Source organism: Pseudopipra pipra, chromosome 13, assembly GCF_036250125.1.
Source record: "Pseudopipra pipra isolate bDixPip1 chromosome 13, bDixPip1.hap1, whole genome shotgun sequence".
Taxonomy (NCBI): domain Eukaryota; kingdom Metazoa; phylum Chordata; class Aves; order Passeriformes; family Pipridae; genus Pseudopipra; species Pseudopipra pipra.
Window position 1 is genome coordinate 20812286 of NC_087561.1, and position 22784 is coordinate 20835069.

A 22784-nucleotide genomic window follows, 5' to 3' on the forward strand; every position below is an offset into this window, starting at 1 on the left:
AAGTGACTCACAACCATTAGCGTCCCTTTGGAGAGGGCTCTCTGCCCTCACCACTGCAGCACAGGAGCACTTTTGCCCTTTAACTCTAAATAAAATACATTTATAAACAAAAAAGCACCAATTCCCCTGGCTCAGAGCCACTGCCTGTCCCCACGTCCCACCCCCTGCTCGGAATGTCACAGACACCCACAGCAGTGTCCCTGACACTTTGAGGCACATCCAACAGCAATGCCACACTCCCCATCCTCTGGGATCAGCCCTAGGCTCGCTCCCTAACCACCCAGGAGATGTTGCCTGAGCCAAGGACACCAGCACGGCAGTGCCGCTTCTTGACACAGCTTTCCACAGCTCATGCCAGGCTGGGGATTAAGCACCGAGCTCAAGGCAGGTCTGGAGCACACACAGTCAGGAGAAACACTCAGCTCACCCTGTCACCCCCTGGATCAGCCTGCAGAGAAGGACCAGGGAAGAACCCTGAACCCAGCACAGGCTGCATCCCAGAGCATGCCAAACCACTTCAGCATCCCCATACTAGTTCCTGGAGGATTCAGACCACAGCAGTTGCCTCCATCACCCCTGTTCCCTGGCCAGCACAGCTCCACCAAGCTGCATCACTCCAAAGTCCTGCTCCCTTCTCCAAGAGGCAGCCGAGCTAATGTTGGGGGCACGCAGGGGCTGCAGATCTGCCTGCCATCCCTCTCAGCTCTGCTCAGATGCAATTCAGGAGATGAAGCAAGTAACTACAAAGGTAATTTCCTCCTGTCATCCCTGCTCCCTCCCCATGGGCTGCCGGAGGGAGGCAGAGGCTTCTGGTGACAAGAGGCATGGCACAGACAATACCTGCTCTCGTACTCCGAGTTCTTTAATGATCTGAAAGGAACCCAAAACACTCCCAATTTTGTATTTGTCACAATCACAGACAACGCCAGAGCCTCGCAGGGGCTGGGTTTTGACACACAGAGGTGCCTTCGCCCCCGAGAGCATCCGACACTCCTGATTCCCCATGGGAAGCTGCTGTGGCTCCACAGGCAGCCAGCAAAGCTCACAGCTGCTGAGGAATGACAAATGGACACAAATTCCCGAGATGCTGGAGGGAGCACAGCACTCTGCAGGGTCACTCCAGGACTGACCACGATGCTGGCCAGAGACTTGGGAAAGTATTGGCAGGAGCAAAAGAGTTTAAAAAATAATATTATATGTAATATATAAATCAGTCTGCCATGCTGATGGTCTCCCTCATCTAAAGGCTGAAGCACTGAGCAGCTTTCCAAGCCCCCTCTCCTGCCCCCTGCCACCCCCACATGCAGCAAGGACACCAGGCCAGCATCAGAGATGGATCCTGTCCATGGCCAAGGGGCTGTGAGGAGTCCTCAGACCTGTGGCACCTCCCTCAGTGACACACATCACCCTGCAACTGATGGGTGACCCCACAGAGCATCCCAGTCACTTCCCAACACACAGGGCCATAACACAGTGATGACTATTCACGAGTTGGAGCTGCTAAAGGACTCAGATAAAAGGGATGGAAAAAGGCTGAAGATTTAATGCCAGAAAACCACAAATGTGTCACACATGGAGACAGGGGACACAGAGATGACAGCACAAGCACCCACACAACCCCAGAAGTTCCTCCTTTTGCAGCATAGCAGAGCCATGGACCAGCCCGATGTCATTCCCAGAAATTCAGTTTTGCACTATCCACCAGTTCTCACAGATGGCACAAGGCAGCCCAAATGCTGGGAGAACAGGCAGACCAAGAAGGATCAGGTCTGGATTCAGGGGCCAAGAAAAATCACAGAGGATAAAAACAAGGAGCCTGTTGCTCCGAGAGGCCAGCCCTCATTATGGAGAAACACGAGAATTCCCAGGAGGAAAGCAAACCTGAGAGGCAAAGCACAGAGAAGCAGGGATCCCAGAGAACTTCAGTCACGTCCTCTGGGTGCCCACTGGCCTCAGGGCCATCTCCCACCACTGGTCACGAAGGAGAAGGAACACAACAAGGAAGAGGATTCTGGCAGGATTGCTCCTCACAGAGTTGTACAGCTCAGCACTCACCACCCTCCTGCCAGACAAACCCTGTCCCGTTCTCCTTCCTACAGGCACACAAACGCTTCCAGCACAAGGGAGCAGAGCTGGAGCCACTGCAGCCAGGGAAAACATCCAAGCAAAAAAAACCCTGAGAACACATTTCTGGGAGGGGAAAACAGCAAAGCAGGCAGAGAGGCACCAGTGGAGAGCACAAGGCCAGGCCCCAGCGGAGTTTCTGAGCCAGTCGGGATCCTCGCTCGGTGCTCTAGCCCCTGCACACACCGTTTGGCTCCAGGAATTGCCAGCAGCACTACAGTACAGAGATGGGGGAGAATCCCTGGCAACACGGAGTAGGAGCCTGCGTGTTCCAGCCGGGGCTGGGGAGACGCTGACGTGCACACAGGATGCTCCCGGGACGTGCATCCAGAGTAGCTCCCACGGCGCCCCAGCGCCGGCTTCAAGTATCAGCTGCTTAAGATAAACAAAATGCCATTATGTGGCATGAGCAATCCAGAGCTTTGGGATTCCTGCTGCACCTGGGGAGCATGGGCACTGTGCTGGCCCACCACGCTCCCAGGTGAGAATCCAGTAAGCCACAGAAATGCCGAGGTCTGCAGGGAGCTCTGGCAATGGAGACTGACTCACCTGGGGTCACCTGGAGTCAGCTGCCCAGGACTGTGACCCACTGGGTTCTGAACTCCTCCACAGATGGAGACTCCACAGCCTCTCTGGGCAGCGTTTCATCAGTCTCAGAGTTAAAAACACCACATTTTCTCCCATGAGATTTCAGCCAGATGCAAGGAGTTCAGAACAGGAGGTGCAGACACCTCATCCAAAGCCACAGTAACAGGGCTGTGACCACCAGCAGCCCTGGCTGCCCTTGAGCACTGGCTCAAGGTCAGGTTCCATCAGGATAAATCATCTTGTGTACGACTTTCAAAGCCTGGATCCACGTCTGCTCCCTTGCATGGGAAACAGGTCCAGCACCAGGGCTCTGGAGCACTTACAGGAGGAATGTGAAGCTCCTGTGTCTGTCCTTTTCCTCCCCTGTACCTGTTCTTTCCCCCTTGCATGGGAACCTGCAGACCCCTGCCACCCTCACGTGCCTCCTTCCCCCTCTCCCAAACCATCTGCTAACAGCCAGAGCTGGAGAAAAACTGCTGATCAAAGGCCAGAGAGCAGCTCCCACACACCCTGGAGCCTTGGACACCCTAGTGGGCAAAACAAATCCTGGGGCAGGGGCACAGGACCCCAGGAAGCATGAGCACCACAGCCACCAGTGGCACTGTCACGGTGTCACACTGGGGCTCAGCATCACAACGACAGCATGGGGGGGCAGTTTGAGCCAGCACAGCATCCAGCCAAAACCCCAGCCTGCTCCTTAACGATGTGTTGAGCCAGGTCAGCCTGGCTCAAAGCCCCGAATTCCTCCCTCCCAGGAGGCTCAGCAGGCAGCAAACCAGAGCAGCTGCCCAGAGCCCCATGCCTGGAGCTCAAACACCGGTGCTGCCACTCCAGTCCACCCGTGCTCCAGGTTCCTGAGCACCCTTTAGATGGCCTTTCCCTGCTTCACTGCATTCAGCCCTGCAACACAGCCAGATTTGTGGGGTTCTTTGAGGATCATCCATGAAATGCATTTAAGCCACTCTGCGTCTCTTTGAAACTGCAAAAAGCTAATTTATTCCTCAATATCCCTGCTGTGCTGTCAGAGGATGCTGCAGGCTGCACCTCAGAGGGCTGACACATCCCCACCTCCCCTGTGCCCCCACAGATCTTCCCCAGCTCACACTGATTGCACTGGGCCTGAACCCTGCTCCAGCCAGGCCTCTGCCTCCTGCCTGAAGGTAATTTTTTCCTCTTCGGTCAACCAACTCAAAATTGGGTTTATGCATTAAAGTGAAATTTAATTTCTAGGCCATTACCCCAACGTAGTCTAGTTCCTGTGTCTGCAAAATGAGGAATAAACAAACAGACTGAGCAATTCATTTCCCTCTTAGACACAAATTTCAGTTATAAACAAGAGTAATGACATTCTGCAGAGCCATGGAGCCCATTTCATTTCAGGATCCCACGGAAAGTGGGCAAAGCTGTGGGACCCCCAACACAGCTGGCACACAGTCCTGCTACACGTGCTCCTGCAACACACATCCCTGGGATCTGCCCTCAGAGTCTCATTGATGCAGCAAGTTCCCATTTATTTCTCACGCTGGCTTTTTACAAGCCTCTGCATTTTCCTCTCCCCCCTCAAGATGATAGTCCAGACATTGAGATCTACAAAATACACAGTTTTGAAACCTGAGAGCTTACAGCATCCAACTGCAACGCCCATAAAAAAAATCCCAGAAAAATCAAAAACTCCAGCTCCCCAAAAAGACAAACAAAAAGCCCACACAACTCCCCCCCACCCCCACTTCCCTTCAGTCTCTCTACTGAGTGTAAAAAACTCAGCAGCACTTTAACCCACATGGTGACAGCAGCGTCCCCATCCATTCACAGGCTGCTCTGGCACATTCCAACCAGACCCCATCCACACCCTCTTCCTGTCCAAGGGCGGAAATCCCAGGGGAAATGCCCAAAAGGAAGCGAACCAGCTGCCACCACCCAGTCAGGAAGACCTGGCAGCCACATCGGGCTCCTGCAGCAGCTCCTCACTGGGACCTCCCAGCCAGAACAGCTTCAATAATAAATAGTTTCCATTGGGAATCACCCTCCACAAGCCGTTTCTACTTCAATTTAACAGACAGGGACAAGAGGTTTACCTCAGGAAAAGGTTTTTCACCCGGAGGGTGGCAGAGCACTGGAACAGGCTCCCCAGGGAAGTGGTCACAGACCCAAGCCTGTCCAAGAAGTGTTTGGACAATGCTCTCAGGCACAGGGTGGGATTTTCGGAGTGTCCTGTGCAGGGTTGGACTTCATGATCCTGATGAGTCCCTTCCAACTCAGCACATTCTATGATTCTGTGAGAGAGATGACAGCTTGAGCGAGGACTCCAAAGGCAGGAGGGAAGCAGGAGACAGAGTGACAGAGGGATGCCTCCTGCACTCAGGGAACATCAGGTTTGTTTGCTCAGGGAGGAAACCAAGCCCATGGTGACATGGGGACCAGTGAGCTGCAGAGGCCAATCAGCACCAGGGCTGAGACTGCACAGAGAAGAGATGAAAAGTGGTTCAGTCTGACCTCCCACCAGCCCCAGCTGCACCAGCTTTTTGTCACCAAGCTCCATCCTCACCCTGCAGCGGTCCCGAGGGCCAGCAACCTGCTCCTCTCTCTGCTGCTGGTGGGCCTTGCTGGGGGCTGCCTTCCCCCCAGCAGTGAGCCGGGAGCCCCAGCTAAGCTAGGGCAAGGCTGTCCCCATCCTGGCCACTGCCTGGCCACAGGGCCTGGACACAAGGCAGGGCCAGAGTGGAGGTGGTGACGGAGCCCAGCGCTGCCAGAGAGCACAATTGGCTGTTTCCTGAGAAAGGGCAGCATGTCCAGAGGCACAAAAGGGGCCATTCTGCTGCCGGCCACGCTCCGGGGGCCAGGGGCTGGGACCAGATGCCAAAGCTGCCACGCAGGGCCCTACCCCTGGCACCCCAAAAGCCAGGGTTGCAGCATGCCTAGCATGCCCCATATCCTCCCAAGCCACACGCTCAGGGCTCAGTACTGTCCCCCTCCCTACACCCATGGGTAAGGCAGACCCAGGGCTGCTGGCACAAAGATCCAACCCAATGTTTCCAGCACTGTGCAAGAACACAGGCAGGCGCCCAGGATCCAAGGGGTGAGACGCTCTCCCCACACTGACAGAGCCCCTCGCCCTCACACAGCACAAGGCGCCTTTCAGTGCCACACAGACACCCCATTCTCCCACTGCTGACCTTCTTGCCCTGACATTTTTGGGATCCAGGCTCCACAGCAGCAAGCGAGGGCACTGGAAGCAGCAGCCTGAGGCCAATCATCGGCGTCCCCACGTGTCCACTCACTAATCGGAGGGGCCGAGAGAGCTGCTCATTTGCACAAGATGACAGTACAGCTAGGAACTCATTAGGCTCCAACACACACTTGTTTTCCAGGGGGAAGAACATCAAAACCAAGGAAAAGCAGCCACATAGGCTCCAGCCTCCCCAAGGCTTTCACTCCACAGGAGGGAGCTCAGGGAAGCAGCCACAGACCCTCTCGCCCCAACCAGGGGAGCACCAGCCTCGGAGGGATTCTGAGCAGGCAAAGGTGGGTTTCTTATGGAAGGGGGGGGGTTTGTTATCGGCAGCAGCAACTCCCTCCAGAGGTACAAAATAATCACAGTGCTCATCAGCTTTGCTTAACGAACCGGCTGTGCAGCCTGCAGAGATAGTTCTGGTTCCAGCATCTCTGATGGGACAGCTGAGAGCCACAGTCTCACCAATGACCAGCCTCTGGGATGTGCTGACTCCCCGAAGCCAGGATCTGACCCAAGCAATAACAGGCTCAAACCCCCCTCCCCACTGCAGCGGCCCCAACCAACAGCTCAGAAACCCACGGAGAGCCCAGGGGAAAACCTCAGTGAGGGTTTGGAAACATCTCTCCATCCCTAGAGGGGATGAGCAGGAGACAACATAATCCCAGTTTTAAAAATAAGTCATTTATCAGTTCCAGGGCCGATCCCCCCCTGCTCACAAACACGGACATGCACACACACCAACACACACTGCTGGCACACCCCAGAGCCGTGCCTGTGCCACGGAGGACAGCACGGCTTGCCCGGAGCAGGCTCTGCAAGGCAGGGATTTATCACCCACTGCAGCTCCATTTCTTCTCCAAAGCAGCATTTCCAAAGCAGGATGGATGCGGGCTGTCCACACGCACGGCCTCCCTGCCGCCGTGGAAGGCTCTGCAGGACCCGGCTCCGATCGCAGCCGACACACCCAGGGCTCTGTAACCACCTGCCTGAACTGAAGCAGCTGCTGCTGCCACTGGCGTGAATTCTTCCTTCCTCCTCGTACTCCTGTCCCACTCGCTGTCTATTTCCAGGAGCATCCTCAAGGAACACCCCCTCGGCGCGCTTTCCAGCACCACTGCCGGGGCCAGCCCCTCGCCCTACGTGCCGTGGCCGGTGGTGTTACCACTCGGTCAGGGGCACGAGCCAAGCGAGGAGCCTCGAGTCTGCTCCTCGCCGGCAAAATGCAGCAGTGACAACCTCAGCACAGAGCCCACGGCACCCGCGGGAGCCGGAGTGAGCTCCGACACGGAGCGAGGGTTGCTGCTGCCGGAGCGGGGGGTACGGGCGGAAGGGGCACTGCTGACCACATCGGGAGGGTCAAGGAGCAGCTCGAGCCCGCACTCAACGCCCCCCTGAAGGCAGGCTGACGGGTCGGTGGCACCTCCCGGCTTTGCCAGCCGCTGCCCGGAGATGCCTCCCTGCCACCCGGGAGCCGGCAGTGCCCCGTGCTCCGGCGGGCAGCGCTGTGCCAGCTCCCGCCCGGCTGCGGCGGCTCCTCCGGCAGAGCCGGTCTCCTTGAAGCCGCCTTCCGACAACAAAGGCTCAGCCGAGGTTTCGGGCTGGCTGAGGAGGCCTGGGAGAGAGCCAGGAAGGGCAGGAGCCATTAACGCCGGCGTGTCCGGACTTGAGGGAATGACGGAGCAATCAGAGCCGTTTGCCCTCTCCAGAAACTCCGCAGCCCGCTGGGCAGAGCGGCCCTTCGCCGCGCTCCAGCCCTTGCCAGCTGTGCTCTAGCCCTCGCCAGCTGTGCACATCGGGGCAATAAACCTGCGGTCGGGATGTTTTTTTGAGGCAAAACACAAAAATAAAGCGCGAGGACGAGGAAATTCCGTTCTCGCGTGTCACTCAGGCACGTTCTCCAGCAGCTCCACAGATCCTCGGCGCCAGCAAACAGGCTCCGCTGCCAGCCGAGCAGCGACACCCCAAAGCGCGGGCAGTACCCCGGGAACGTCCCCCGGTGCATCGGGGGGCTGCGCTATCAGATCCGCACTTGTGCCGTGCCTCCCCGCCGCGGCTCCCGAAGCGCCGGTCCCGGAGCCCGGCACCATTTAACTTCCATGGCCCCGGAGTTTATCGGATTCCAGCCGCGCTGGGGCGAGGATCGGGGCAGCACCGGCCCCGCACCGGCTCTGCGGCAGCGGCGGGAGCCCGGCACCGCAAACCGCCGGGATCGAAGTGCGGGCTGGGAGGCGAGAATGATGCGACACGCTCCACCGGGAAAAACGGGGCGAGGGGGAACGGCGAGGGCGGGTTTAGGGGAGACGGGGAGGGCGCAGGATCCCCTAAACCCGCGGGCAGGAGCCGGTATCCGGGGGCCGGCGAGTTAGTGCCCGCTCCGCCCGGTAACACATCGCCGCTTCCCAGCGGGACGGCTCCCGGCGAACCGAGGGACCGGGAAGGCCGCGGGCAGCCCTGCTGCCCCCGCCGAGCGGGGACAGGCCCCCCGGGTCTCCCCGCCGAGCGGCGGAAGGTGCTGGGGCGGGCCGGCAGGCGCAGTCGGGAGAGCCGAGCGGGAGCGGGGGGAGCCGCCACGGGCACCGGCTCCCGGGAAGGGCGGGAACCCCCCGACCCCGGCACTTGCTGTAAACCCGCGGGAAGGGCCGCGCCGGGGCCCCGTCGCCCGGCTCTGTGCTCCCTCCCGCTCCGGTGCCGGTACCTACCGGCGGGCCGCGGGAGCCTCCCTGCCCCCGGGCTCGGTGCCCCCTCCCGCCCCGGTGCCGGTACCTACCGGCGGGCCGCGGGAACCTCCCCGCCGCTGCCCGGGCATCTTGGAGGCGCGGGGACACGGCGGCGTCGGCGGCGCGCGCGGGGCGGGGCGGGGCCGCGCGCTCCCGGTGACCCCGCCCCTCCCGCTCCGCCCCGCCCGGCCCCGCCCCGCCGCAGGTGAGGCCGCGGCGCCGCCGGCAGCGGGGTCCTGCTGGGTCCTAGAGCCCGCCCGCCCCGGGGCTGCGGCGGCACAGGCGTGTGATGCCGTGCGGTGGGAGGGCACCGCGCGTGTCCCCGCGGGATGGTGGGCAGCGTCTGTCCTCATGGCATGGAGGGCACTGCATGTCTCTATGGGGTGGAGGGCATTGTGTGCGTCTCTATGGGATGCAGGACAGTGTGTGTCCCCATGGGATGGAGGGTGCTGTGTGCCCCTGTGGGATTGAGGGCGGTGTGTGTCCCTATGGGATGGAGGGCACTGTGTGTCTCTATGGGATTGAGGGGGCTGTGTGTCCTTATGGGATCAAGGGCACTGTGTGTCCCCATGAGACAGAGGGCAGCGTGTGTCCCTATGGGATGGAGGGCAATGTGTGTCCCCAGAGAGAGTACTGTGTGTCCTTATGGGATGATGGGCAGCACATGTCTCTATGGGATGGAGGGCAGTCTGTGTCACTATGGGATAGAGGGCAGCGTGTACCTCTCTGGGATGGAGGGCACTGTGTGTTCCCATGGGAGGGTAGACGCATATGTGTTCCTATGGGATTGAGGGCAGCGTGTGTCCCTATGTTTATGACGAGGCTCAGTTCCTTGGCAGCATGTCTTTCAACACATTTAGTTTTTTCAAAATGAATAATGCATCAAATGAGGGTTTTCACCGCCTGGTTCGGCGTCATGGAGGGACGTCCTGGTGTTCTCTGTACAGCAAACCGGCTCAGGGTGAGGTTGGATTGTTAGGTGTGAAGTGCACATATACGTGTATCCACGGCAATAACATCAAAGGGAAGCATGGGAGGGGGAACCCAGAACTGTAATTTATTCCTTGGTAACATGGGGACGTGCTGCACGGGTTATTTATATTTGAAGGCTGCCCTGAGTGCTAAATGAGCCATCTTTTTAAAATAAACATGAGGGAAAATACATCCAGGCTCCTGGTGCGTTTTAAGGTGAGGCCGGGCGAGCTGCCGGCAGGTGCTGGAGGAGGCACAGACGCCTCCTCTCTGCCATTAACACCATCATCACTGCACAGACACACACACACACACACAAGCACTGTGTTTGTCCAGGCAGACACCGAGCACGTGGCAGCTGTCCCACTGTGGCTCTCCAGTAGGACAGGATAGATGCATGGCTGCCAAGCAGCTCAGGCCACCACCACCACGGCCAACCTTTTTCTCACCTGGTTCACTACACACAGGGATCACGAATGCTTGTTCCCAGGAAGGTCTGACAGCAGGGGAGTTAGTATGCACCACATCGCTTGCATTGAACCCCATCTCTGCTTTCTGGTAGCAAAAGCACAGCCCAGGCAGCTGCAGCCAAATCACAGAGCTCAGAGCTGTCCTGGGACCAGCCCTTGTCTCTGCATCTGCAGAGGGATGTGAGGTGAGTGACCAGCCAGACCCAGAGCCTGACACAGCCCCATCCTCTGTCCCTCGGATGGGCAGGAAATTAAAGCCACTTTTCCAAATTCAGAGCCACATCTGGTAGCCAGGGGTGGGTTCAGGCTTTGAGCGCAGCTGGAGTGGGTGGCTGGGCACCAGCACAGATGTGCAGCCCACAGACATGGCACATCATTAGACCACTAACAACAAGCAGATGGCTGCAGGTCACAGCAAAGCCCCACTACCAAGGATTTGTGGGTGACAATCCTACTGCCTGGGCGCAGATACCAGCAGCAGCTCAACCCTGAGCTCAGAGAGCCTCAGCCTTCCTCCCACAGCAGCCCAGGTGGTGGCACCACACAGCAGTGGCCAGCTCCATAGCATGACCATGTCCCACCAGCTCCAAGCTCCAGTGACAGCCCCACTGCACAGGGTGAGCAGGGCTGGGGCGCTTGGGGTCCTGGAGCAGCTGCTGGGGTGATGCAGCAGGGATCAGCCTCACTGTCTCCTCTGCACTCTGGGAACCAGCTCATGGGGCTGGAGCAGCTGTTGGGATGATGCAGCAGAGATTGGCCCTGGTACCTCCTCTGCCCTCGGGGATCTGGTTGCTGCTGGCACTCACAAGCTGAGGGACTATGGTGGATGTGCACAGCTGTGGCTCCAGCTGTTGAACAGACCCAATGCCAAGGTCTAGAGTGGGCTGGGATGCACCAGACCATAGCTCAGAGACGAAAAATATTTAAGTCTCTCAAACAATTTTCCTCATGGATCACCACAGACGTCAGCCTCGCTTGCAGCCTGATGAGTGCCAGGATTAGCTGGGCTCCTGCATTAACCGCCGGAGGTGTCAGAGGTGACCTTGGGCAAATATTTACAATTACTGCGGTGCGGTGTCTGTGCATGTGCTCAAAACACAGAGGGGATTGGGTTCAGATGGTGCTTTAATGAGCAGCAGGACAGTGGGAGGGTAGGGCTTCTCATGCTAATGTGTTGAGCACTCCAGCGTGGGGAGATCATCTCTGTCTGCCCACAAAGGCATGTCGGAGTGGCGAGTGCTCAGCAGCCCTTCCAGGACCTGTGCACTTTGAATAAAGACCATCTTGGTTTCTGTATCACACGGCTGTGAGCGTGTTGCTGGGACTCTGGGAATTGCAGTTTTCCTGCCCAAGGCTGGTCTGTGCTCACATCCACATCACACGGACAGCAATGGAAACACTCGAGTTGTGCCGCGTGCTTGGGATGCAAACTGAATAAATAACATGAGGTTATAAAGCAGGATTCCCCCTCAAAAATTTGTTCTTCCAGTGGAAAACAGAGGAGGAAAAAATCCTTTTAAGTTCTTCAGCCCTCTTCCCACTCCTTATGAAATGCAGGAGTGGAGATGAGCAGGGATGGATGAATGAATTCCCCCAGAATAATCTCTCCTCGATTCCTTTCTACATTTTGATGACTTCATTCTTCCAGCTCTCATTAGCACCTCCTTTATCCCCAGTTCTTCTCCAAAGGCATTCTGCTCTTGCTCCCTGCTGCTGCGCAGGGAGCAGCAGAGCAGGGATGGAAGCAGATGCTGTGCACCACCTCATGTTGAGGCCTGGAATTTCAGAGCCTGATCCCAGCTCCAGCCCTCTTCCATGGCGAGAGAGGTGAAGACCTCACCTGCCCCAGAACTTTCCCTGCTGGATAAGCATCCACTTGTCCGACACCTCATCCTCACACAAGGAACCAGTGGCATTGTCCTGCCCTTTGTTAAGGCTCCACGGTCCAACACATCCCTGCTGAAGCCCCCACAGCCAGATGAGCTGCCTCACAGGCTCTGAGGGCTGATTTCCAGAGAGGAAGGTCTGTTCTCTGAAGTGCATCCCTTCTCTGCACTCAAACCAACCCTGGATGCCTCTCGATCCAGCCCAGCTCTGTCAAAGGGGGTCACAGGATTTTCTGCCACCCTGTTTGTGAGCAATCTTGTGCTCTGACTCCTTTCTGGGGTCCCCAGGAGGGAAACTCTCACCTGGGTAAGGAGGCAGGGGGTTGACAGGTGAGAACTATCCACCCAGGCTTTCAGCCATCCCCTGCACATCTCTGTACTGCCAATGCTCTTTGCACTCCCCTAAGCCAGATCTCAGCCAGCAGATTTGCTCACAAAGTCCTGTTGGAGCAGTGAAAAGGATCCTGAGTCCCTTAGGTCAGGCATGCAGAGGGATCACACTCTGCTTGTGCTTTTCCCTGGCATTCTTTGGCTGTGGGTCCCAGCTCTCATTTATTAAAGTTGGAAAAATGTGTGATGCTTTGCAGAGCCCATGGGTCATTTTTGAGCTCCAGAGGAATCACGCATCTGTAATTCTACATTCAGCACAACATCCCACACTCAAAGCCAGCTGTGGTGGCCTGCCTGAGCTGCGCCTGCACCAGTCCCTGGATGGGAAAGATGTCCCAGTCCAGCCAGCCCCAAACAATCAATTCAGTAGGAAATAAACCAAGTGGGAAGTACAAGTGTTACTCCCAAGGTCACACACTGCAGAACACGACACTGCACTCGGTGGGGGATGCACTGCAAGAAGCAGGGCAGCACTGCTGGAATGTTCCCCATGAACTTTGTTTCAGGCTGCTGGAACTGCTGTGTGGAGCATCCAAGGGGAATGTTGGTTCTCAAGGCACAGAGATTTCTGAAGACACACATCCAAAGCTGCATATGAGAATGATCCCTCAGACATACACATCCCTGAGCTGGCACAAAGGGAAAGGGAGGCTACACTACACCTGCATTCCCCAGCTCCCAGCCAAGGACGGCTCAGGTAGGGACTGAGCTGACTTTGGGGATGCTGCAGGTAACCTCTGTACTGTGCAGAAGAGAAACCAGCTCTCAGCAGCCAAACCAGCCTTCTCCAAGCCCAGCCTGCCACTGGCATCACCAGACCTGCCCTGACTCACCATGCTGCAGGGAGAATGCCCCCTTCCCAACTCACGGCTCACACACACTCAGAGCAGCCCTTCCATGTTTATGTGAATCTCCCACTTTCTCTGAGCCTCACACATCGACAGGTAATAGGTATTCCACTGTTACAGCTTTTTCACCCCAGCATTAGGTTACCTTAGCAATTAAACAAAGCAAACATGCACTTAGTAAGACTTAGGTCAGGCTTATAACCAGAAAAAAAGCTATATGCTGACTCCAGAGCACTCAAAATTTCCTCAACAACCATCATCTGCGCTCCAAGGACATCAAAGACTTTCCAAAAAGCAAAGATGTGCTTCCCCATCTTATATATTCCCCCACCCCCTCGCCTGCATCACCCAGCAAGTGGTTCCTCCTCCCCATTCACACCTCATCAGCTAGAAGGTGAGAGAGAAAATGAGTGCTGAGCTTGAGGGAATTTAAGTAGAGACAAAGGACAGCAGATCCTCTGTTGGGATTCACAGTAGCATCTCTGGGCAGGACCAGGTGCCGGGCAGGGAACTGGGAAGACAGGGCTGAGGTTTGTCAGGGCAGAATCCCTGTTTCGGCTGAGCATACCATACCTGTGTGGGTCACATGGGGCTGTCCTGAGCCCGCTGCCCACCCGCAGAAAATATCCTGTATTCCTAAACAGCACTGGCTTTGTTATTGAGGCAGAGGAGAGAGCAAAAGGCACGTTGAGGTCATTTACTAAATTAGGTTGTGAAATTAGAGGCTGTGTGGACTCGGCCATCACCGTGGGCTGGTGTGGATTGGCTGCCCATAGTGTCTCCCTGAAGGAGGTGCAGGCAGAGCCGCCGCCAAGGTGCAGGTGTGGGGATGAGCGAGACTGCAGCAGGCGAAGCCCAGATGTTTATCTGGGCAGTGGGAATGGTGAAGCCCAGATGTTTATCTAGGCACTGGGAGCAGGCAGGCCTCCTGGGAGGCAGCCAACCTTAGGAACAGGCACTGTGTCTGTCTCGTGGCTGAAACCCGGGGAGAGAGCTGGACACAGTCCTGGGAGGGGAGTTGGTCCCTCTCCAGCAGGGAGAGAGGCCAACAGCTTTTAGGCAGATCAGAGAGTGGAGCTGGCATTGCAGCCCCGCTGTGGCAAGCCAGTCAGATGAGACCGGGGCAGGCCATGGCAGAATATAACAAAATGCAAATCAGAGCGAGAGAAGCTCATCTCAAAAATAATGTGATGTGCTGCTGTTCAGCAAGAGGGGGGGTGGAGAGGCATTGATGCTGAAAGAGCTGGGAGCACAGCAAGGGAGGCTGCAGCAGGAGGTGCCAAGGACAATGACGGATGTGGCTGAGCCTGGAGGGAGAAGACCCTCCCTGTGACTATTGTTGCCACCTCATTACAGGGTGTTACCCCTCAAGTCCCCATGCCAGGTGCTAGTGAAGCCCTCCTGAACTCCAGCCACTTCCTGCCAGCTGCCTGACCCCCCAGTGTTAGGGTGTCCTGCCCCCTTCCCAGCCAGCTCTGTGGCTCCCCAGCGCTAGGAGAGAAAATCCCTGTGGAACAGGCACCTGGCACAGCAGGTCCAACGGGATGCCCTGCCTTGCTGTTCTGCTCCTCCCTTGGCACGGCGTGGGGCTCCGGAGCAGAGCAGCATGAGCTGGCTCCAAATTAAAGTGATGCTCAGGCTTAATGGAAAATGAAAGTCTGGAGGAGGAGGAGGATGAAGCCATACACAGGTGCACACATACACTGACTGTCTTGCCTCCCTCCCTTGCTGACCATGGCAGCAACCCCAGTGCTGGTAGGCACCCAATGCTGTGCCCTGCAGGGAATGGACTTCTCAGAAGCTCATTTTTAAATAGTGAATTTGAGTTAATTAAGCACAAGAGTCTGGAGGAGCTCAGAAACTCACTGGTCACCAGTGGCTACTTTTCCTGGCACCTTGCAGTGCCAGAGACTCTTCAGATGATGGGACAAGGCTCTGACAGGAAGCTCTAGAGGGGTCATATTTAGTGGTAAATCACATGATGCAAGACAATAAGTAAATTGTTAAAGAGAAGTGAAATAATTGTTGACCAACACCATGCTTATAAAATGGATTTTGTCCACATTTCCTTTTAAGCATTACTCCAAGCCTGGCCAGTAACATTCCCAGATACACAGTCAGTGTGGTGCTGAGAGGAGATTCAAACTAGCTCTGGCTAAGTCCAGGTTTCTGTCCAGGCTCCCTGGGATCTGTCTCCTAGAGAGAAGCATCCCCTTGAGTAATGCTGAGCCTCAGTCTGGATGGAGGAATCCCCCTTATCTCCACCTCAATGCCAGGACAGAGCAGGACCCCCTCAGCAGAGTGAACCCAGTGGGGCTCTTCCTCATCCTCTCCTCCTCCCACTGAAGCCGGACCTTGTGTCACTTCCATTTCTCCCTTCCCTTGCTGTTGTCCCGTGCCTGTTATCACAGTATTTCTCCTGCAGCTTTGATCATTCATGCTTTATTGCTGAGTTTTGTCTTTTCATTCCATTGCCAGGTACAGTGCAACTTCCCACACTCATGGCTTCTCTGGTGGCATTTGTGGTTGGGCTGTAGGACCAGAGGTGGAGGTCACAGAGGAGGAGAAGGAGGAGGATACCAGGGAGGCAGAAAGTGTGAAGGATACCTGTGCTGCTGAAACCCCTTCTGGGCTGTTATGACACTGTCAGGATGTGCACATCCTCTGGATCACATGTCATAAGAAATGCTTGTTCCAGATGCCTTTAGCATCCAGTTTTGCAGAAACCTCAGAGGACCTTGGATACCTTGGCTGAGTTTGGGGTTGATGTGCTGAACCAGATCTCTTGCCTCATGCCCAGCTCAAAGGGCTGCTACCACCCTGGGCATGGGGAGAAGAACTGGGAGGCAGTGCCAGGACTGTGTTCTAGTGCTGGAGCTGCTGCTGGGGCTGGTGAAGCAGAGGGGCACCCTACATGACAGCTAAAACTATGCAGAGAGGCTGAAAAGCTGTCATGAGACTCCAAAATCTTATCTGCTCCCCATAGCAGAGGCCATGGTGACCCCAGTCCAGCCTATGAAGACCTGCATGGTGAGCTGAAGCTGGATGGGAAAAGCTTCTTTATCTTAACACAAGTCTGGCAGGAGAGCAGAGCTGGAAGTCTCACCCAACCGTTCTCACAATGCACTCAGCTCATTAAGAGGGTGATTAACTACTCAAGCCATTTACAGAGGGATGTAGTGGGATCTCCACCATCAGATCTGAACACCCACCCGCCAGCTCTGGCTCTCACTCCGTTCCCAGTGAGATGGGACCCAAAGCTGAGCTGATCCATTTGATAAGCAGCCCGGTCATCCTGGCTGCCCCCACGCCCTCGGGATTGTCCATTCAGCTGACAAGGCAAAACAAAAATATTTTTAACTTGGATGGAGATAAAAGGTAAAAACTTCACATCTAAGAGCTCTGAAGTGTTGCTACGGAGGTGGTTTATCTTCTTGTTTTCCTGAGAGGCTCATGCTAGACCAGCCCACTCTGCAGCTATCCAAGGATCTCTGTGTCCAGCCAGCGCTGAATTCCTGCAGAGTAGGGGGCTGTCTGACACTTATTTTTTAATTTTTAAAGCTCTAGTTCCTGAGCACCTTTGACTTAAAGTCAGGCAAGTTCCTTGCCTACCCAGTGGCTCACAAATAAACACAAAGAGAACGTGGGTATAAGGTATGAAGGAGATCTGATGCTTATCTGATGAAAGTAGCGTTCCCATCACTGTCCCCTCACAGTTCCCATCCCAGCGTTTGTGGAGCTGCTTTGCTGCTGTTGGAAAAGTTGTTCTCACTCTCGCACAGCTCAGTATTGTAATTGCAGCTCTCAGGGAGCTGGTAAAAGTGCTGCTTCATAGGCACATCCATCCTGATGGCTTCTGCCTCACTGCCGAGGATAAACTGCCACAAGTCAGGGCTGTGAGGACTTTTGGAGAGCCCTTCTGCTTCATGTGTTTCACTCTGTCAGCAAAGGAGCCCTCTGAAATACCCATCAGCCAGCTGAGAGTTGTGTTTGGGGAGCACATGGTTCAGCAGAGTGAGGGAAAAATCTATTCCAATTAATTTTCGTTCCGGGCAGAAGGCTCCGAACGGCACTGCCTGGCATCCCCTCCAGCAGGCAACCACCCTGGGAGCAGCTGGATCAGTTCTCGCAGGTGTTGCAGTGCACTGGGTGGGTTTTTGCAACTTTATGTCCACTCACAAAGGTTTATAGGTTTGAAAAAGTATTTCCCACAGCTCAGGAGGGAGAGGGAGCTGGCTCACGGGGTGCTGCTTTCCCACGTGGGACGTTGCTGTTGTAAGGGGTCGGTGCCTCGTGGGTCAGGCAGAGCTCAGCACCTCCCCAGGCATTCTGTGGGGAGGCAGGAGTGTGGGACCCCCTTATGTCCCCAGGGTGCTGCTGGGGGGGCTTCAGTGGTCAGGGGAGCTCCAGGGCTGCCTGTAGCCTTTGCAGAACATTGTCACACAGTGCCACATGCCCCCACGTCTTGCCTGTCCTGATGGGAGGCAGCAGCACAATCCAGGGGAGTCCTGAGGGACTGGGTGTGCCCTGAGCCCAGGCACAGATCATAGGATGGGAACCAGGCAGACAGAGGGACACCGAGGTGATAGAGCTGAGCTGATGTGTGCTTTGTCCTCTGCCTTCATCCCGTGTGTAGGGAGAGATAAGGGGAGAGGTACAGCCCAGTGCTGAGGACAGCAGGGACGGAGCAGAGGAACCCTCAAGCCCCTTCCTGCACGGTGGGCATTTGCAAGGTGTGTACATGTGGCAGAGCAGGCCTGGCTGAAGGTGGCATCACCTCTCTCCACATCACTGGTGGGATCTGCACCAGCAGAAACCTCCCCAAAGGCAGCAGGGATGCATGTGGATGCCCACAGAGCAACGCTGCACAGCCCTGGGTGCTACCTTCCCCAAGATCAGCCCTGGCTGAGTTCCCACCTGGTGCTTCTGTTATCTCTGGCTGGGATCAGATGATGCCAAGCCCTCTTTTGGGTGAGAGGAGGCTCTCCTGGCCCTGCCCCACAGTGGGAGCTGGGCTGGGAACCAGTCAGGGGGAGGGTGGAGGTGTAGCACAGCAGGACAGCTCCCTGCCAGCCCCTCACCATGGAATTGGGGGCTGTGGTGCACACCAAGCCTGCTCCAGCTGGGCAGGACTGCTGCCACCAGAATCACCCGGCTGTCCCTGCTCTGGCTCTGGCTCTCCCTGTCTGCAAAGCACAGGTTCTCTTGCCTGTTCTTCCAAGAACTGGAACTTTCCAGAGGCCTCATAGGGCACAGAACGACCCCTCACTCCCCCAGCCAGGACATGACAGCTCCACACTGCTGCCAGGAGTGATGAGGGGCCAGGGATTGTCCTTCCCACTTACTCTTTCCCGTGGCCACAGACAGATTTGAGTCCTTCCAAATTTAGTCCTTCCCTTCGTGGTGGATTTTCCAAAAATCATTCATCAAAACTTCTGCGGATAATTATGAGTTTGTTGCTCATTTATTAGCACCAGGCTGTAATTACTCAGTATCTGGATGATTTGCTGCACAGATCATGTGGTGCTGAGTAGGTCAGATGAGTACAAGGCTCAAATTAGGATTTTAAAGTGTGTTTTCCCAGGAAAGTCTGCAATACAACCCTAAATGCTGCTGTATTGTCAACAGTGTGTCTGTGGGAAGGCAGAGGCAGACAAGGGGAATATGAGATAAACATGAGCAGAGTCACAGAGTCACAGAGTATTTTGAGTTGGAAGGGACCCACAAGGATCATCGAGGCCAGCTCTTAAGAGAATAACCCTTAACAGATAATTTTACTCCGTTTTGTCCAGCTGTAGCAATGTGGGCACAGGGACTTTTCTCCGTGTTTTCCAGGTGTGTGATGTGACAAGTCCCCACGCATCGCTGTGACAGTTTCCCATCCCCAGCTGGTGCCTTTCCATGGCGTTTCACTGTTCATTGGCTGGATGCAGCACTTGACCAAGGCTCTGCCTCTGTGGCCCTGTGGTGACACTGTTTTAAGCCATGGTTCTGTTTACCATCCCTGGGACCAGCCCTGCAGCCAAAGTTTCTGGCCCTGGGGTCACGATTGTGCTGTTGGGGTGTGCAGGCCATGCTCCCTGTTTTTAGGGGGAGAAGGATGCCATGGTGCTGGCACTGCCCAGGACACGGGGAGCAGATCCCTTTGGCAACAGCTGCCCTTCACAGCTCTGTTTGGCACTAAGGTTACCATAAAGAGCCTGTCCTGCTGCCCCATGCAGCAGAGGCAGAGCAGGAGCCAGCTTTCCAGCTCAGATGGGAACACTGAGGCCACAGGAACTGTCAGGGCTTTTAGGATCTCACATGCATATGGCAGGTGACCCTCAGTTGATGCTCCTGGCAGGCACTGTTTTGTGTCCCCCATGTGTTGCTCAGGGCAGGTACCGATGGGGGCAGAGCCCCGGCAGCCCTGGGCAGGACATTCCATGTCAGAGCTACACAGGACCATGCCTCATCATGGGAGTGGGAAATGCCACCTGCTTGGCATGCCCAAGAGGATGCTGTTGGTTTCCTGGAGTCCCTCTGCATGGTTTTTGCTGGTCTGTCTGGGTTTGGCAGTGCAATCTGTCCCAGCACAGGAGCAATAAAGGGGCTTCCTCACACTCAGTGAATCACCTGCTGGATCCAGGGAGTTCTGGACTGCCTTTGAAGCGCCGGTTCATCACTTTTTTCCACACCCAGTGGGGGAGTTGGACGTCCCACATATACCAGACCAAAGGTGGTTTGAGGGGAACCAAGGTGGGATCACAGCCTGAATCTGTGTGGAGCAAACCAGGCTGAGCTCCAGCACCTCCCAGCCCCGAAACTGGCCTCAGCCTGCAACCCACGGGAGTTTCACTCCTGGAAACCACCCTCACGGCTGTCCACAGCCACCCCAGCACCTCCAATCCCCAGCACAGTCTGGTCCCTCTGTGGTGAGTCCTGTGCTTACCCTCCCCTCCCAACACCCCACTCTGGGCATGCATGGGAAATGTGGGGCTCAGAGAGCCTCAAACAGCCCCACACCATGAACAGTGTGGCTACACTTTGCCTCCAGATGAGCGGGTGTTGGATGTGACCTCCTGAAAGGGCACAGGGAGTGATGCCAGGGGACTGAGAGCAAACCACACATCCCAGTGGAGAGTTTACTCCAGTGTCTGTGGCTCCCTCAGAGCTCATCACCCTGCTCTTCACAGCATCCTCCTCCTTCTCCTGCTCCCCTCTGGGCAGAGGATGCTCTACAGTCTCTTTCTAGAGGCAGCACTTGTGGACATGCATAGTTCCTTCACACTTCTGCGGGTACCTGGGCAAGAGATGTGGTCCTGTTTGGATGACTTGCCTTGAGCAGTTAAAATCCTTTTGCCAAAACCCTCAACCCCTCAAAATGCTGGAGCACTGCTGTGAGATTCCCTGAGGAGACCCAGCGTGGGCAGGAACACAGAGTGACACCTCAAGACCAGCCATGGGCAACAGGAATCTGTGTGCTCGACAGCTCAGAGCAATCAACTCAGCAGCTTGGAAAGGGGACCAGGAGAGCAGACCACCCACCACAGCTTCTCTGCCTGTGGATAACCAGGAATGTTACCACTCCTCACTCCTGTGCTCACACTGTAGGTCACACTGTAGGTCACCACTGGATGTGCAGGGTGGAGGGGTCCCTGCTGTTGGGTACTTCTCAAAAACACAGTGAGAAAAATGATGCAAAGACCTCTTTGGAACTACCTTTTGGAATTACCAGAAATACATGGGAAGATCATCTCCTTCCCCATGGCAGCTACATGGGAGACACTCTCATTCTGGTTCCATCCTGATGGCATTTTGGTTCCATCTTGATGATTCCCACAGGGACAAGAGCCCTGCACCTGCCCTGCACAGTCTGGAGCAGCACAGCAGGGCCAGGGATGTCCCAAAAACATCTGTGGGAGTTTTATTGCTGCTTAGAAATGAGCAAAGCCAGACCAACACCAAAGGTGCTGAAACACTCAGCCATGGGAGGCTTTGGACTCCTCTGGGGTGAAATATGAGGCACTAATCACCACTGGCTCTTTCTGTGCCAGTTTTGTGAAGCCCCTGTACCTGGCAAACTGTGGGCATCTCCTGCCAGTACCACCAGCCACCCAGCGTGGGATCTCAGCTTCATGAGGGGACAAGACAGACCTAGTGTGACAAAGAAACTGCAACCAGTCTATTTTCTCTCTTTTTCATTTTTGGATCCGTCTTTTATTTGTTATTGTTATTCCTGTTTCCCAGTGCCTGCTGCCTTGGAGAGGGAAACACTCCGACACTCCTCCGGGCATGTTTCACAGGGTTGGGGCATTTTGCTTTCAGGTTTCCATTCAGATTTCTGGTTTTAGACAAGAACCAACAGGCTGCACAAGAACCAACAAGCTGCATGTCTGGGCCTGGCTGGCAGTGCCCAAAATGAGCAACCACAGGCTTTTACTCCTTACTCCCAGTGTTTAAACACAGTGTCCTGGAGCAGGGTGCTGGAAGCAACATGACCTCCTGCCCTGAGGAGGGACACAAAATCCATGCCACCACACAGATGATGAAGTGGTGGGCCACTTGCTTGCTAATGAACTAATTTGGGGTGCAGTGAGTGCTTTGGGACCCACATGCCTGCTCAGTGTGCCAGAGGCTGTCCGCTGGTACTCACAGATCCGTTCCGTACCCTCATCCCATGGGTGCGGTGTGGGACTGTTGGGTCTGCCCTGTACCCATGTCCCATGGTAAAAAAAGGCTCTAAGCTGCTCTCTGCAAGTTTTCAAACAGCTTTTGATCAAAACACTCTTTTAGGCAAACGCACCCTTCCAAGGGAATGGAGAAGGGGCATAAAATCACCCCTCTGGCAATTTGGGGAACTCTCGGTGGCATCACACACCCCCCACAAACCCTTGCAAGGGGAAGACAAGAGCAGGACCCGGCTCATGTCTTTGTGTTAACTCAAGTGTGCCGGGATGGCAAAGCCCCACGGGTTAAACATCACCCATGGAGAGCAGGAGCACGGCCCCCATGGCCGGTGTGGGCTGATGACACAGAGCACAGATCTCTGTCTGACTGACTGCACCACTAACCACAAGCAGGCATGTAAGTCAGAGTTAACACCACTAAAAAGAGAAAGTGTTTACTTGCCCGAGTGCAGAGCTGGGGAAAAGATGGGTCAGAGATGGGGGTCTGTGTGGCCCCTGAGGGGTCCCGGCCGTGTCCTGCTGTCCTGCAGTGTCTGTCAGTTCTCAAGTGCCAAAATACAGACGTGTCTGGGTTGACAACTCAGCCAAAGACAGGAAGCTGTCAAGAAGTGAAGTGGGAGGATTGCCAGCTTGACTGGTCGCCTCAGGGAATCTTCCATTAGCGGCTTTAAAAGACACGTGTGGATGGTTCTTTCCCTGTCTCTCTGTTTTTCTCTCCTTTCTTTGGAAAGAACTGAAACATTCCTGGGTGAAAATCCCTGCAAAGAACCTTTTCTGCTCCATGGCTTTAAAGCTGATCTGTCTGTACAAATTTCTCCCTGCATCACACACGGAGCCTGACCTAAATTTTCGTAGGATTGTATTTATGGTTCCTAATTAAGGGAAGAG

At 55.5% G+C, this 22784-nt stretch overlaps 1 protein-coding gene across 2 annotated transcripts in view; it reads right to left on the minus strand.

Annotated features, from left to right (window-relative positions):
- The window catches only part of MID2 (midline 2), a 74021-nt gene extending 65221 nt beyond the window's left edge, over window positions 1-8800 (minus strand). Inside the window, exons 1-2 of one of the 2 annotated variants that reach the window (XM_064670372.1) lie at window positions 8729-8800; window positions 8644-8660 (exon numbers count right to left, since the gene is read on the minus strand). The gene's annotated coding sequence lies outside the window, so the exon portion shown is untranslated. Of the gene's footprint in view, window positions 1-8643; window positions 8661-8711 lie in introns of both variants that reach the window. The other variant, XM_064670373.1, reaches the window with a different exon arrangement.
- Between the last annotated feature and the right edge of the window lie 13984 nt (window positions 8801-22784).